This window comes from Durio zibethinus, chromosome 19 (genome assembly GCF_047325235.1).
Source record: "Durio zibethinus cultivar Kanyao isolate XHJ-2024 chromosome 19, ASM4732523v1, whole genome shotgun sequence".
NCBI lineage: Eukaryota > Viridiplantae > Streptophyta > Magnoliopsida > Malvales > Malvaceae > Durio > Durio zibethinus.
In genome coordinates, this window is record NC_143180.1 from 5,826,432 (window position 1) to 5,840,793 (window position 14,362).

A 14,362-nucleotide genomic window follows, 5' to 3' on the forward strand; every position below is an offset into this window, starting at 1 on the left:
CTTGTATTCTATAAAATTAACATGAAATTCATATGACAATACCCAAAATAGTTGAAAAGGAAAAGTATTTCCACTCCACATGTAATCATCAGTTTGGTCCAAAGCACTGACGAGAGACTGACAATCCTCTCACCACCATCTGCTCTCCAGCCTTGTCTGGCTCTTGAGTACTGCTAGTGCTTGGATCAATCCCTCTAAAACTCTCAATTCCCTCCACCTCTGGTGCTGGAGCCACATCCGTTTCTCCACCCTTCTCTGCCGTCATCAGCCAGAGATGGAGGTAGTGACGATGTTGGTGACGGCGGAGAAAGATCACTCACTGCCAGCGAATGGAGTGAAGCTGGCCCTGCTGCCAAAGAAGAAAAAAAGCTACCTTTGATTGTGGAGAGGAATGTGACGGAAAGAATGAGGGAGAAACAGAAGAAGGTTGAGATCTCCATCTAGTACAGTGTTTTGATGAAGAGAATGGAGACTGTATGTATCATTGGATTATTTTGTTATGTGTTTGAAGACTTGAGTAACGTTAAGATGAAGACATTGAAAATGAAAGATGATTTGCTACACTATTTTTTCTTATTTTCTACTAGAAGTTGTTTTCGCTCTTTGTTCATAAATATCACTCCTTTTGCTTACTGATCTCGGCACAAAATTATCATTTCTCACTTACTTGCTCCAAGTCATAAATCTACTAGTCTCAAAGCAAGCAACATAAGTAGTACAAAGAAGATTATCAGAATGGCAAGAAAGTGGCAGAAGAAGGCAGACATTGGGGGGACAAGAATTACTTCATCAAGGACCAGTTACATGATGGCTACCAAGAAATCATCAGGGGTTGATAAAGGCCATTTGGTTATCTACACAATGGATAAGAGGCGTTCTGTAATCGCTCTGTCATATCTCGGCAACAGCATCTTTCTTGAACTCTTGATGATGTCTGAAGAGGAGTTTGGATTGTCAAGTGATGGACCTATATCGTTGCGATTCAGTGTTCATGAATCACATAGTCTTGCTCATCCAACGAGGTTTAGCTAAAGATTTAGAGAAAGCTGTGCTGAATTCCCTTAATACCTACTGCTGTTCATCATATAGTGCTACCTTTTTCCATGAAGAACATGCAGAGCAACGGTCACTTGTATGTGGATTTTGAGTAATGTATGTAGTCTTGAATCTTGTAAATGATTCTAGGAAAAGGAGAACAAGTATACTGTAAACGCTTGACACAACTGTAGTGGTTATTAAAAATGTTTCTGTGAAGTAACTATTTATGTGAAATGTAATATTATCACTTTTGATAATTAAAGTTGATGGTTCTTCCTTTGTTATAAGGTTTCACGAACTGTGCTACAGAATAATGAAAAATGCAACAAGTAGAAATATCAGATTTCATATATATTAATGTTATGGATGTGTCCTGATATGCCAACAATAGTAATACTAACGTTTAACATTTTGTATGATCAAAATTTTTGTGGATTCCCAACAGAAATTGGTAGCAATAAGAGTTTACTTGATGCTTTAACTGATGCCAAGAGAAACCTGTCTGGTGAATCTGGGACAGTTCATCTTTGCAGCACAGAGTACTAATTAATTGACTCTGCACTTCTGTTGAGCTAATGCTTCAAAGGAGAATATGTGATTTAGTTACATGAAGAGGGAGAAAACATGTAACTGACTCTAAAACAGAAGTGAAATCATCTTCTGTTCTCTTTGGTTCCACATGTCCCTTGTTATTTAGTATCTTCATCTAACTAATTACAATCTTACATTGAATATTCCGCCGCAACAAAGCACATATTCTTCGACCTTGTATAGACTCCCAACAAAGTGATAGTGACAGAACAAATCAAGCTACAAAGAAGAAAAGTTTTCAAAGATTTTCTTTCTTGTTTTAAACCTCCCTTATTCCTTTTGTAACCTTTGTCTTTGTGGTGAGGCTGTTCTAACTTGTAATGCAAGTGGAAGCATTTTATTTTTCGCATGACCGTCCGAGAATAACAATAAATACATATATTTTAACCAACATATGGAAACAAATTTAGTTGTAGCATTGAACGTAGATCCCACTTCTTGTTAACTCCTAAAACATAGTAAGTACCATTAGTACTGTACTTTTACATCAAAATTTTCGATGGTAGGAAACTACAAGTGAAGGAACTTTTTCGTACCTCAATCGTGTATGTATATATAGAGGTGAAGTAACAAACTGATTGCTTCAATCTATCCTCAAATAGAACATTATTGCAGTGTTCTTTGGCAAAGATAGACATTGATAAAGTAGCAAGTAAAGCCAGAACGATCAGCAGCAAGAAAGTTAACAGAATGGCCAGGAAGTGGCAGAAAATGGCTGCCATGGGTAGGAAAAGAATCTTTCCCGGTGATGTCTAACACAAAAGATACCGCAGGTGGCGCTGATAAATCATCGGTAGGTGAAAAAGGTCATTTTGTTATATACACCACAGATCAGAAGCGCCATGTCGTGCCCTTATCGTATCTCAGCAATAACATATTTGTTGAACTGTTAAAGCTGTCTGAGGAGGAACTTGATCTATCAAGTTATGATCGTATAATGTTGCCCTGCGATTCAGCCTTGTTGTAATACATAATCTTCATCATCCAACCAGGCTTGGATAAACACTTGGAGAAAGCTCTGCTTAGTTCCATTTCTCCAAGTCGCTACTCCCTTTGCACTTCTTTCCATCAAGGACAAACAGGCCAACAGTCACTTATTTGTGGATACTGAACAGGTCACAGTTCAATCATGTAAATGATTGAAACTACCATAGTGTAATGTATAGAATGTGTATCCAATCTAAAATTCTTAAACTACAGTGAAATGAAACAGCTGTGATTATAAAACTCCTTAGCGTATGCCAAAATATTTTTCGTTGTAGAAGTGAATGCAATTATGTTCACATGAATGTTATTATGTTCATTCATGGATAGGCGACAGAACTGGATAAAAGAATTTATACCCAGTGGAGTTCAAATATGGTTAATCTCCATTAGTTTTCACAGTTTAGTTCTGCTTCACTAATTATCAGGACCTGACCAAATCAAGGTAGAAGAAGAGAACATTTCAATGCATTTTTTTTTTCTAGTTCTGTTGGTTCCACATGTCCTTTTGTTGTTCTGTATCTTCATCTAACTAATTACAATCTTACATTGGACATTCCACCGCAGCAAAGCACATGGTCTTTAAGTTTGACCTTGCATAGATTCTGACAGTCGAAAGTAATAATGTTCCTAATTTCTTCAAGGATGTCATTTAGGTAAAGTTCCAAATCTAGCACGCCTTGATTTAGTCATTTCCAAGTTTCTTGTTCACATAGTTTTATCCGCAGACTTGGGATCCACTAAAAGACACATTTTAATAAACCATGTGATTACGTTAAATTTTTAGCTAAAGAATCTCATGCAAAGTTGCAAACATAGATTCCAATAGAAGTAATTACATGCTTCAACATTGAAATTCACAATACAAGTAAGACCATTATAGCAAGGAGTTTTGGTTCTTCCTACATAAATAGCAGACTGACTTCTTTTCCTCAGTATTACTAGCAATCACATATCAATCAATCTCGTTTTCTTGCTCTAAAATTTCCATTCACAACACAAAGTAAGCAACCATGATTACCACAAAGAAGCTTACCAGAATGGCAAGAAAGTGGCAGAAGATAGAAGCCATTGGAAGGAAAAGAATTACTTCAGCTAGGACTACTACAAGGATGGCTGCTGCAAATCATTCTAATAAATCACCAGCAGTAGACAAAGGCTGCTTTGTTGTCTACACAATGGATAAGAGATGTTTTGTTATTCCCTTGATGTTCGGCATTTTCCGTGAACTCTTCAAGATGTTGGAAGAGGAGTTTGGACTGCCAAGTGATGGGCCTATAACATTGCCATGTGATTCAGTTGTCATGAATTACATTCTTTCCCTTATGAAAAAAGGATTAGCTAAGGAATTGGAGAGAGCAGTGCTCAATTCCATTACTACCTATCGTTGCTCATCAGATACTTGTTTCAGTCAAGGACATGCCGATCAGCAGTCATTGTTTGTGGGTTCTGAGTGAATAGGCTTTGAATCTTGTAAAAATTATTGTATAAGAAAAGATAATAGTAAGAAAACAAAATCTCTTTCTAGGTGTAAATAATTCAAAGTGTCATAGTGTATTACAGAAGATGTTTCATTGAAAAATCCTAGTAACTTTGCAGAACGCAATAGACGTTATTGAGAACAAAAATCAGTTATTGCCCGTCTCCTTGATAAACATGAATCTCTTACAACGTGTCAGGAAGAACTTCCTTTTGCTTTATGATGCACTGAAAATAGCAAGTTTCTAGCATCAATGACTATAATCTTTAGAAGTTAACATGATATTTCTCAGCTAATGATAAATGTTATGCACTTGGATAGCCAAATGGAGCTAGATAGCAGAATTCCTAACTGAGAAGGTCTATTTTGGCCCATGTATATTAATTTGAGACAGTTTAATAATTTTGCACCATCGATAACACTTTGCCGGTTAACTTGTACCCTAACTAGAAGACCTACCAAGACTGGCTGTTATGATATATGAAGAGGGCTCCCAAGATGTTAGACAAAAAATATATTCAACTGATTAGCACCATCAATCAATCAAGATTACAGGATAGTTATGTTTGGTCTGGTAGAGTGGGAGAAGATCTATAACCAACAAAATAAAATGTTCCATTATATTTCATGTGCAGAGGCAGAGATCCAAACCTCCTGTTGCTGTGGCATATCTATTTATTTTCCATATATAATCTTAATTTTATTTTTATATAAATTAATAATTTGTTTTCCATATAAGCCAGATGCAGTTCGTTGTGATTATATTTTATGGCAAGTGAGATGCAGGGAAACCAGCCTTTTTTTTTTTTTTTCAAAGAAACAGAATTTCTGACATATAATAATATTCCCAACTAAGTGATAGGGACAGAGCAAATCAAGGAACAAGGAAGTGAATTTTCAAATAATTTCTTTCTTGTTTTAAATCTCCTAGGTTCCTCGTATAGCTTTGTCTATGAGCATTCATAGAGGAAGACAAACTATGTGGTTAACGGCTTGCATTGATTACCACGCCACAAAAAAAAGCACAAGTTCTTAACCTTGTCTAGGACTTTAATTTGTTTTCTTTAGCTTCACTTCATTCCAAGTAAATTGATCACTTCTAGAAAGCAGAACAGATGCAAGTAAATTGGTTTTAACTAAAATTGGCACAAAAAAAAAAGAAGTTCTGGTGAAGAATTACCTCACCAAGGACTAACCGAAGTCATTCTAATAAATCATTAGCAGCTGATAAAGGCCATTTTGTTGTCTATACAATGGATATAAAGCGTTTTGTGATTCCCTTAGCATATCTCAGCAACAGCATTTTCCAGGAACTCTTCATGATGTCTGAGGAGGAGTTTGGTCTGTCAAGCGATGGGCCTATAACATTACCATGTGATTCAGTCATAATGAGTTACATAGTCTTGTTGGTACAACGAGGATTAGCTAAGGATTTGGAGAAAGCAGTGCTCAATTCCATTTCCGGCCATCGCTGCTCATCATACAGTTCATTTTTCCATAAAGGACATGCAGACCAACAGTCACTTGTTTGTGGATTCTGAGTAAATTAACCATGTAAAACATTCTGCTATCTGCACCCCAAAAAGGAAAGATAAGAAACTTGTAAATGATTAAAAACTACTGTAGAGTATACGAAAAGATGTTTCATTAATGTAGAATTGTAACTTCATGAAATGAAGCTCTTTCAACATCCCAGATTTTCAAAGCAAGTTTTACCTAGGATAATTTGAGGGGATTCAGTACATCTGTATACAACTTTTACTGAATGTCTCTTAATAAGATATTTCCAGCATTAATTAGCTTTATGCTCATGGATAGCTTACAGACTGGATAGCATACTTTATACCCAATGGAGTTTGAATATTGTTAATCTGCATTAGTTTTTGCATCTCTAAGTAAATTCCCCAAGTGCAATTGTTCTAAATCGTGTTGTTTCCACATAATTTTTATAAACTTATTAACAATTTTCATTTATTATGCCACTAATAAGAAAGCACATGTTCTTGACTGCATATATCATACAAGGCTTGAATCTTTTGCCGTTTTGGAAGACTCCTTCACGTGTAGATAAGAACACAAATCTCATACACCTCTTTATGGTTAGCTATATGTTTCTCTTTACATGTATTGTTCTATTATAATAAGGGGAAAAAAAGGTGCAGTCATTGTTGCATCTTATCTTATCAATTTAAAGAATAACCCCATGAATATTTTCCGTACAGGTACCATATCATACAAGGAAAAAGTGATTCTACTAAGATTGTCTCAGAATTCCCCAAAAGTGGCTTAACTAACCTTTCTAAGCAATCAGCCTATTACATTGCCTTGCGATGGATTATTTAGTTTCTTCGATCCAACAAGGTTTAGCAAAAAATTTGGAGAAGATTTTGATTGGTTATATTGGGAGCAGTTACTGTTCATTACCAAGTGCTTTGCTTCAAGGACGTTAAAGCCAGCAACTTGTTTCTGGGTACTGAAACAGAACATAATACCATGATTCTTGTAAATTAAAGGGTTATTGTAATCTGTAACTGTATGTCAGATTATTGCCTTTTGGCAATTAATGAGATGTTTCATTTAGAGAAACCTCAATCATTGAACAAAGAAATAAAAAATAAAAGAAACCTTGAATTTAATGTTAAGTGTACATATATCCATTTTGTTCGGTATCTGTTAATCTAAATATTATTATTGTTATTATTATTTTTTTTTTTCGTTTTTTATTTTTGGCATCTTTTCTAATTTGACGTCATACTGCCACGCGCACTGTTAGCTGCCCCCAACCAGCTTGACATCGGCAAACATTTACCTGACAGTCGTTAACAGTCACTTTGATAGCCTACCTAATTCTAAACAGTGAAAGTTTAACAAAATTTTAAATTTTTTAAGATTTTAATCTTCGTTTGACTTTGTAAATAAAAGGAAAAAATTTTGTGCTTAATGTATTATCTTTTGGAACAAAATGATTATCTATTTATTTTTATCTTATTTTTTATTTTTAGAAATAGATAAAGAGATGCACTTGTAAATATTTATTTTTTTTATATTTATTAATTTAAATATTATTATTATTATTATTATTATTATTTAGTATCGTTTTTTATATGCTGTCGTACTACCAGCTATCGACAACTTCTTGCAGCCACTCTAACAATTGTCGACAATCATTTTAATAATCGGCCTAATTCTAGCAATCAAAGTCCCGTAAAATTACAGATTTTTTGAAATTTTAATCTTCATTTAATTTTATAAATAGAGTCTCAAAAAAAAAAAAAAAGAAAAGCGATCTAAGAAACACCCTGCAAAATGAAAAACCATATTAAAAGAAAAAAGAAAGGTTCTGCTGAACCAAAAAAAAATCTTTTTATCAAAATCAAAAGAAAAGATTAAACACCACAAACACCGAAGAATCCACGGCCCCTAGAAACAAGGACTAGCTCCAAAAACAAAAACCAGAGTTAAAAAAAAAAAATCAAATTGACTAAATCTTCTAAGCTTGATTTGCCTTATTTGGAGTCATTTCTCACCTCAGACTTGTATTGACAGGGTTGAGGGGAAGATTTTTGGATTTTTTTGGAATAATTTGGCACACCTGATGATGGTCGACGATGACATCAGCAATTGGTATTGGTGGCGATGGTGACAAGAATAACCGAATACTGGGAGGGAGGGAGAAAAGTTAGAGTGAGAGGGAGAATGAAGAAAATGAAATAAAAAAATTTTGGTTTTTATAGCAAAAAAAAAAAAAAGCAAAACGATGTCGTTTTGCTAGGAGGATCCACACGCTGACTGTTACCAAAACTGAGGTCCACGCATCAAAGCACTCCTTTGTTGACTTTGATCGATTCACCTAAACTAGTATTATGCTGCTCAACCATAAGAGAATTGCTAAACTGATTGACCAAGCCGTTGAGCTATCATTTGACCAGTGTCGATCAATGGCATTTTAGGTATTTTTATCATTATTTTTTATTTTTTATTTTTTTCTTAATTTTTTATATATTTTTATAATTTAATTATTTAATTATTTGTTATTTTATTTTATTTTTGTATAAACTTTTGATAGAAAAATAAAATAAATGGTAGAAATTAAATTTTTTTTGAAATTAATTTAAAATAATTACTAAAGGATAAATTTAGGAAAATTCAAATTCTTAATTTTCTCTTAAATAATTTTAAAATAATAAAATTAAATAATTAAAATTAAAATTTTAATGAACAAGAATAAAGAAAAATATAAAAAAACAATAATAAAAAATAAATAAAATATGATAAAATTAAAAAATGAAATTACAAATGATAATTTTATTAAAAATATTTACACAAGAATTTTTCAAAAATTCTAAAAGTATTAAAAATATTTTAGAATTTTTTGAGCATAAAAAAAAGCATAAAAAACATTATTAATAAAAATGAAATTATAAGTGACAATTTTTTTTCATACTAAGAAAATTTCTAAAATATCTCAAAAGTGTGGAAAGTATTTTAAATTTTTTTGTAAAAATAATAATAACAATAATATTCATTTCTAATAACTAGCAACGATTAAATAAATACAAAAAAAATATAATAATAACAATAATAATAAAATCATAAGTGGTGATTTAAAAAACTATTTTTTTCGAAATTGTGCCCAAAGTATTAGTAAGATTTTTGAAAATATTTTCAATAAAAACTAATAATATATAAAATATTTAAATTGTCAAAATAAATAAAATTTTACAAGAATAAAAGTAACAAGTGGTGACTTTATCAAAATTTTTTAGGCAAGATATTTTTTTCAAAATAATCCAGAAGTGCTAGAAATATTTTAAGAGTTTAACAACTAAAATTTTTATCTTAATAATAAAATAAACAACAAATAAACATTCCTATGTAAATTAAAATTTTTGTCAGTAATAAAATTAAAAGGTAGTCACAAGTGGTGTTTTTTTCACTAAAATTTAAAATCATACCAAAACGGTTGATATATGAAAATTATAATCTACTTTACTTTCAAAACATTAAAATAAATCCGACGACGGAATCTTTACAATGAAATTAGAAATTTCTTTGAACACTCTTGAGATGAGAAACTTTCTCAAGTTACATCGAAAGTATAGGAAATAATTTAGAAAATTATCAATATTCAAATAATAAAATAAAAAATAAAAAATAATGAAGTATAAGTAAAAGACTATTAGAATGAGACCAATTTAGACTTATACAAGATTAATTAGAATCGTTTTCGAACTGGTGTTATGGAGTATTATAATCTTCCTCATACGTAATCGCACTTTTGAATCCAATATCAAATTCATAGACTAAAAATAGGACTAATAACCAATCACATCTTAACAAAAAAAATTAGTGGTGATTCTTTAACTTTTCAGGTCTAACGATCGAGTTCTCGAACGAAAAATTGTTATGACAAAGTGAATCTTTGGTTAGGCTTTCTATTTCAAAGGCAATATATAAGTTTTAAGGTGGAATTGGAATGTACATTCAACTCTACCAATTTTACTAATGTTGTGTTAATTCTATAGTCAGTCAAATTTCAAATATGCATAGTCACAAGTTATGTCTCCACTAATAAATCAAAGGGGAAAAAAGGTGAAGCTAAAGATACAAGAAGATTAAAGAAAATAAGAAGAGAAATTATAACAATAATTGTCCTCTTAATCCATTTTGTCAAATTAAAGGATTTAGAAAAATATTTGTTGCAATGAAATTCTTTTATTTCCGTTTGAACCAAAGTCCAAATAATTTAATAATTAAAAAAAAATTGAATTAAAGGTTTTTTTTTTTTTTTTTTCCTACTTATATAATGAATTAATGAATGAAGAAGTTAGTTTAAACAACGCCAATATCCCCTGTAAGCCATAATACGTAATCAGGCAGTTCCAAAGGAAGTGGAATCATTTTTTTTTCCAGCATGACCATCCAACAATAACAACAAGAATTTCAATACATAGGTTTTAACGAACATATAGGAACAAATTTAGCTGTAGCATTGATGATAGATGCCACTTCTTGTGACTCTTTAGTTTATATCAATTGCAATGCACGAAATTTTATTGACTCTTAATAAATAGAAGTTACTAACCATACTTTTGCATCAAAATTCTCGACACTGGGAAAACTTCGAGTGGAGGAACTTTTTCGTTCCTCAATCCAGTATGTGCATATATATAGGTGAAGTAACAAATTGGTTGCTTCCATCCATCAATAGAAATTAGAACATCATTTCAGGGTTCTTTAGCAAAGACATACATTAATAAGACAGAGAGTACAGCCAGAATGATCATCATCAAGAAACTCAACAGAATAGCAAGGAAGTGGCAGAAAATGACTGTCATGGGGAGGAAAAGAATTTATTTAATGCAAAAGTTATTGGAGGGAGTGTTGATGAATCATTGGCTGAAAAAGGTCATTTCGTCATCTAAACCACAGATCAGAAGCGCAATGTCGTACCTTTATCATATCTCAGCAATAACATATTTGTTGAACTCTTAAAGCTGTCTGAGGAAGAGTATGGTCTATCAAGTCATGATACACTTGGAGAAAGCTCTACTTAGTTCCATTTCTCCTAGTTGCTACTCCCTTTGAACTACTTTCCATCAAGGACAGACAGGCAAACAGTAACTTGTTTGTGGTATGTACAGCATAACGAACGCTGATCACAACTATGCAAGTCGAGGTTTAAAGAAGATAAAATTGGTCATAATTCAAATCAAAAGTGCAATCTGGCAATATGTCATAACCACTTTGTCAAACCTTTTTTCTTCCTATTTTTCTTTTTCAGTATCCGTTGAAATCAAAACTATTCTGATATAACTAACTACAGTATTTTTGCATTAACAATTCAAGTACAAGAAAGCACAAGGTCCTAACCTTGTAATGAACAATTAGTTGGTGGATTCTTGTTTCCATTATGGCCGTTGGAAGTAAAATTTAGAATATCTTCTTCTTGTCCTGCACTCTTGGTTACATAGTTTTGACTAAAGCTTCTGGCCCCGCCAAGAACAGAGTCTAAATTTACAATTGGAGAGCCACTCTACCTCTGTCTTGTCAATTGTTTTGTTCCCAGAAGAAATCTTTCTAGTAATATATTGAACTATCAGAAATTGGTGCCAGCGATTGGGATGACGCTGACCCTGGTGCCAAAGAAGAAAAAAAGCTTGGCGCCGGTGATGGCTCAAAACCTGAAAATAAAAATTAACAATTGTATCATAAAAAAAATTTAAAGTTTAAGGTTCCAACTGTCTAACGTACGATGGATTTTGGAGAGGAATATGAGGGAAAGAACAGGAGAGAAAGAGAAGAAGGTTGAGATCTCCATCTGGTATAGCAAAATGTTTTGGTGAAGAGTATCATTGGATTATTTATTTATTTTGTCATGTGTTTGAACAGTATTTAAGCAACGTTAGGATTAAGGCATTGAAAATGAATGATGATTTGCTACATTATTTTTTCCTATTTTTTACTATACAGTACTACATAGTTCTTTTTTTGTTTGTTAGATCTTCTACGGATCTATTGATTTTAACAAGTAATGCAAGCAAGGTGTTTTGATGTTTTTGAAGAGTTGGTTGGTTCATGCATGGTTTTGGTTTTGCCATGTGTGAGTTGCATCTGATTTTGATAGAAATTGTTTTCTTAATTTTGGAAACCCATAAATTAAAAATTAATTATGGTTCTTTAGGTTTTCCTGTTCATTTAGGTCATCTAAATTTGGGATCATAATGGGCTCAACATGACTTGTCCTAATATTTAAACCAACATGTCCTTGACTACGTGGTTGAACAGTAAAATGAGGTAAATTAAACTGAACATGTGGCTACCTTTCAGGCTGTGTCATTTGTGGATGCGTTTGATGAGAGACTTAAGCATAAGGTAGAGTAAACCCTGGTGGATACAATGGATCTTCCTTATCACTGGTATTTTCTTGGGCTTGAGGCTCTTTTTCAGTTGTTACTTCTTCAGCTACCCCTTTTTTTTTGGTCATTTTCCTCATCATGTCTATCATTACAGCCATTCCTTTTCGAGTGTCTTCTTGAGTCTCATTTTTTCTATCAACTCTTGTTGAGACCTAATCATTTGCTTCTACATATCAAATTGAGCTTTTTCTATTCTTTCTATTCTAGATGCTTGCTCACTTTCCATGATTCTAACTTGTGAACGAGTGTTGTAACGATGACGAGTGGTCTGATCTATGTTTTCTTGATGGCCTAACTATCCTTGCACCTAATTGAGTTAAAGGAAACTCTTTGAGATTTGTTATTTTGACGTCTCTTTCTTTTAGTCACGATGCTTTTTTTTTTATTTTAAAATGAAACACACATATGATGCATGAATGCATAAATGCAAAGGATGTGCTTATTATATATCTAATATTTTTAAAAGATTTTAAGTCTAAACTTGAACCTCCATATCATAACTTCTTGTTATCCTTACTAAATACCTCTTTCATTACAATATTAAAATTTTCAAAAGAAATGCCCTACATGCTTGTACTACTCATAAGTATTCTTTAGAAAATTGGTCAAGCGTTGGCTATGCTATTTTGGGTAAACCTCTTCTTTCACTTGTTTAGCTTCTTGGGTCATGTCTCTTGCTTTGAAGCTGACTTTTCTTATCTGTTCTACTAGGTGAGTGGCTTGAAATTCTTTTAACTAACATTCTTCCTTCCACTATTGTGCTTTATGTTCAAATTGATCTCGTTCCTTTCTCAAAACTTGAATGGCTTCACATCGATAATGCATTTGCTATTTCAAATCATCTACGAGACCTTGTAATACATATTTTTCCACAAATTGACAAAGCTTTATTTTTTTAGATAATAAATTGGACCGAAGCTGTTTTGTATTTTTTTTTATTTTTCAAGCTCGTAGTTATTGTGGTGATGGATTTATGCCAGCTTTCAAAAATATTTTCTTGTTCTCTTTCAAGCTTTTGAGATTTTGCTTCACTCTTATCAGTCTTATCTTTCCACTCATTAATCTCATGCTGAAGCCTCTTCTTTTCAAGCTCTCATATTTCTTTTTCTTTTTCAAATTTGTGCTTCATAATCTTCATATGCTCATGAATCTTTTCAAAATAGGTGTCTTTTTGGTGGCATGGTCTATTTTCTTTAGGACCAACTTTGCTTGTGACCTATTGATTTCTTCATATAATATATCTAGGTGCGACTTTGTCTGTATATGCCCCACAATCTACTCTCTGAGTCTATTTCCACTCTTTGATAATCTCTTTTATCTTTTCCAAAAATCTTGATTCCTCAAAAGAGAATTTCAATTCTTGAAGCCTATGGGTTATTGGGACAAATTGCTTTGACCCTAATTGTCGACGAGCTAGTGCTAGAGCATAGCTTATACCTTCCCACGGTCTTAAGAGTGGAACCTATGGCTTGTCACCACACCTATATAACATGGCTTCTCGTGGCATCCATGGAGTTTTCCATATAACATGAGCACTAGTGAGATCTTACAAAATCAATACACACTTTTCTTTGATCTTTGATTCTGGTTACTCAACATTGCAGCATTCTTCAATTGGCCTAATTCTCTTCATCTCTCAGATTCACTAAGTCAACTATCTCTTGATGAGACTCAATTGGCTTATTTTCTTGTTCAATCAATCTCATTAGGTTCGGAGGCATAACATATTCCTCAGAATTCTCTTCATTGTCAAGTTCATCAGTGTTAATTGAATTCTTAAAACTAACCTCTTGATTGTTATCATAATTATCTTCATGTTCATTTAAGGACCTGAAATTGAATGAAATGGGATATGTTTGAAAAAATGATAATAATGAAGACACAAGAAAAAATGAATGAAAATGCATCATTCCTAATCTTTATTAAAATAATAAAAGATAAATGGTCCAAACAAGAAAGATCACCCTAATGCCTTGGGCAATAACTATTAGGATGTTACAATTACATTGTATTAGTTTCAAAAGTCACAGGCATTTCAATGGCACTCCAATTGTTCAGCTCATAATCTGACAGACAAAGGCGGACCCACTGCTCTTGATTAAGCCCCACTTCATCTTTAATAGCATTAATAGTTAATTGGGCAAAAACTTTTTCCATACTTTTTTTTGTATCTGGGTACATGAATCCTCTAGGTCTGAAAGTTTCATACAGGTGTGGGATAACCATTAGTCTTGTTGTTTTCCTGCTGGCCTTCTCTTGATCTCCCATTCTGCTACCTCATAGCCTAGGCCTAACCTTTCACTATTGTCTATCACTATCGGGGGTTTCTTTATTCCTTGTAAGTTCTTAC

At 32.8% G+C, this 14,362-nt stretch overlaps 4 pseudogenes; all 4 read left to right on the plus strand.

The window, feature by feature from the left end:
- The first annotated feature begins 636 nt into the window (after positions 1 to 636).
- Positions 637 to 1,147, plus strand: LOC111309533 (auxin-responsive protein SAUR64 pseudogene; annotated as a pseudogene).
- A 1,230-nt stretch (positions 1,148 to 2,377) lies between these two features.
- LOC111309534 (auxin-responsive protein SAUR64 pseudogene) lies at positions 2,378 to 2,740 on the plus strand (annotated as a pseudogene).
- A 778-nt stretch (positions 2,741 to 3,518) lies between these two features.
- LOC149513394 (auxin-responsive protein SAUR68 pseudogene) lies at positions 3,519 to 4,111 on the plus strand (annotated as a pseudogene).
- A 725-nt stretch (positions 4,112 to 4,836) lies between these two features.
- Positions 4,837 to 5,634, plus strand: LOC111309535 (auxin-responsive protein SAUR64 pseudogene; annotated as a pseudogene).
- The last annotated feature ends 8,728 nt before the right edge of the window (positions 5,635 to 14,362 follow it).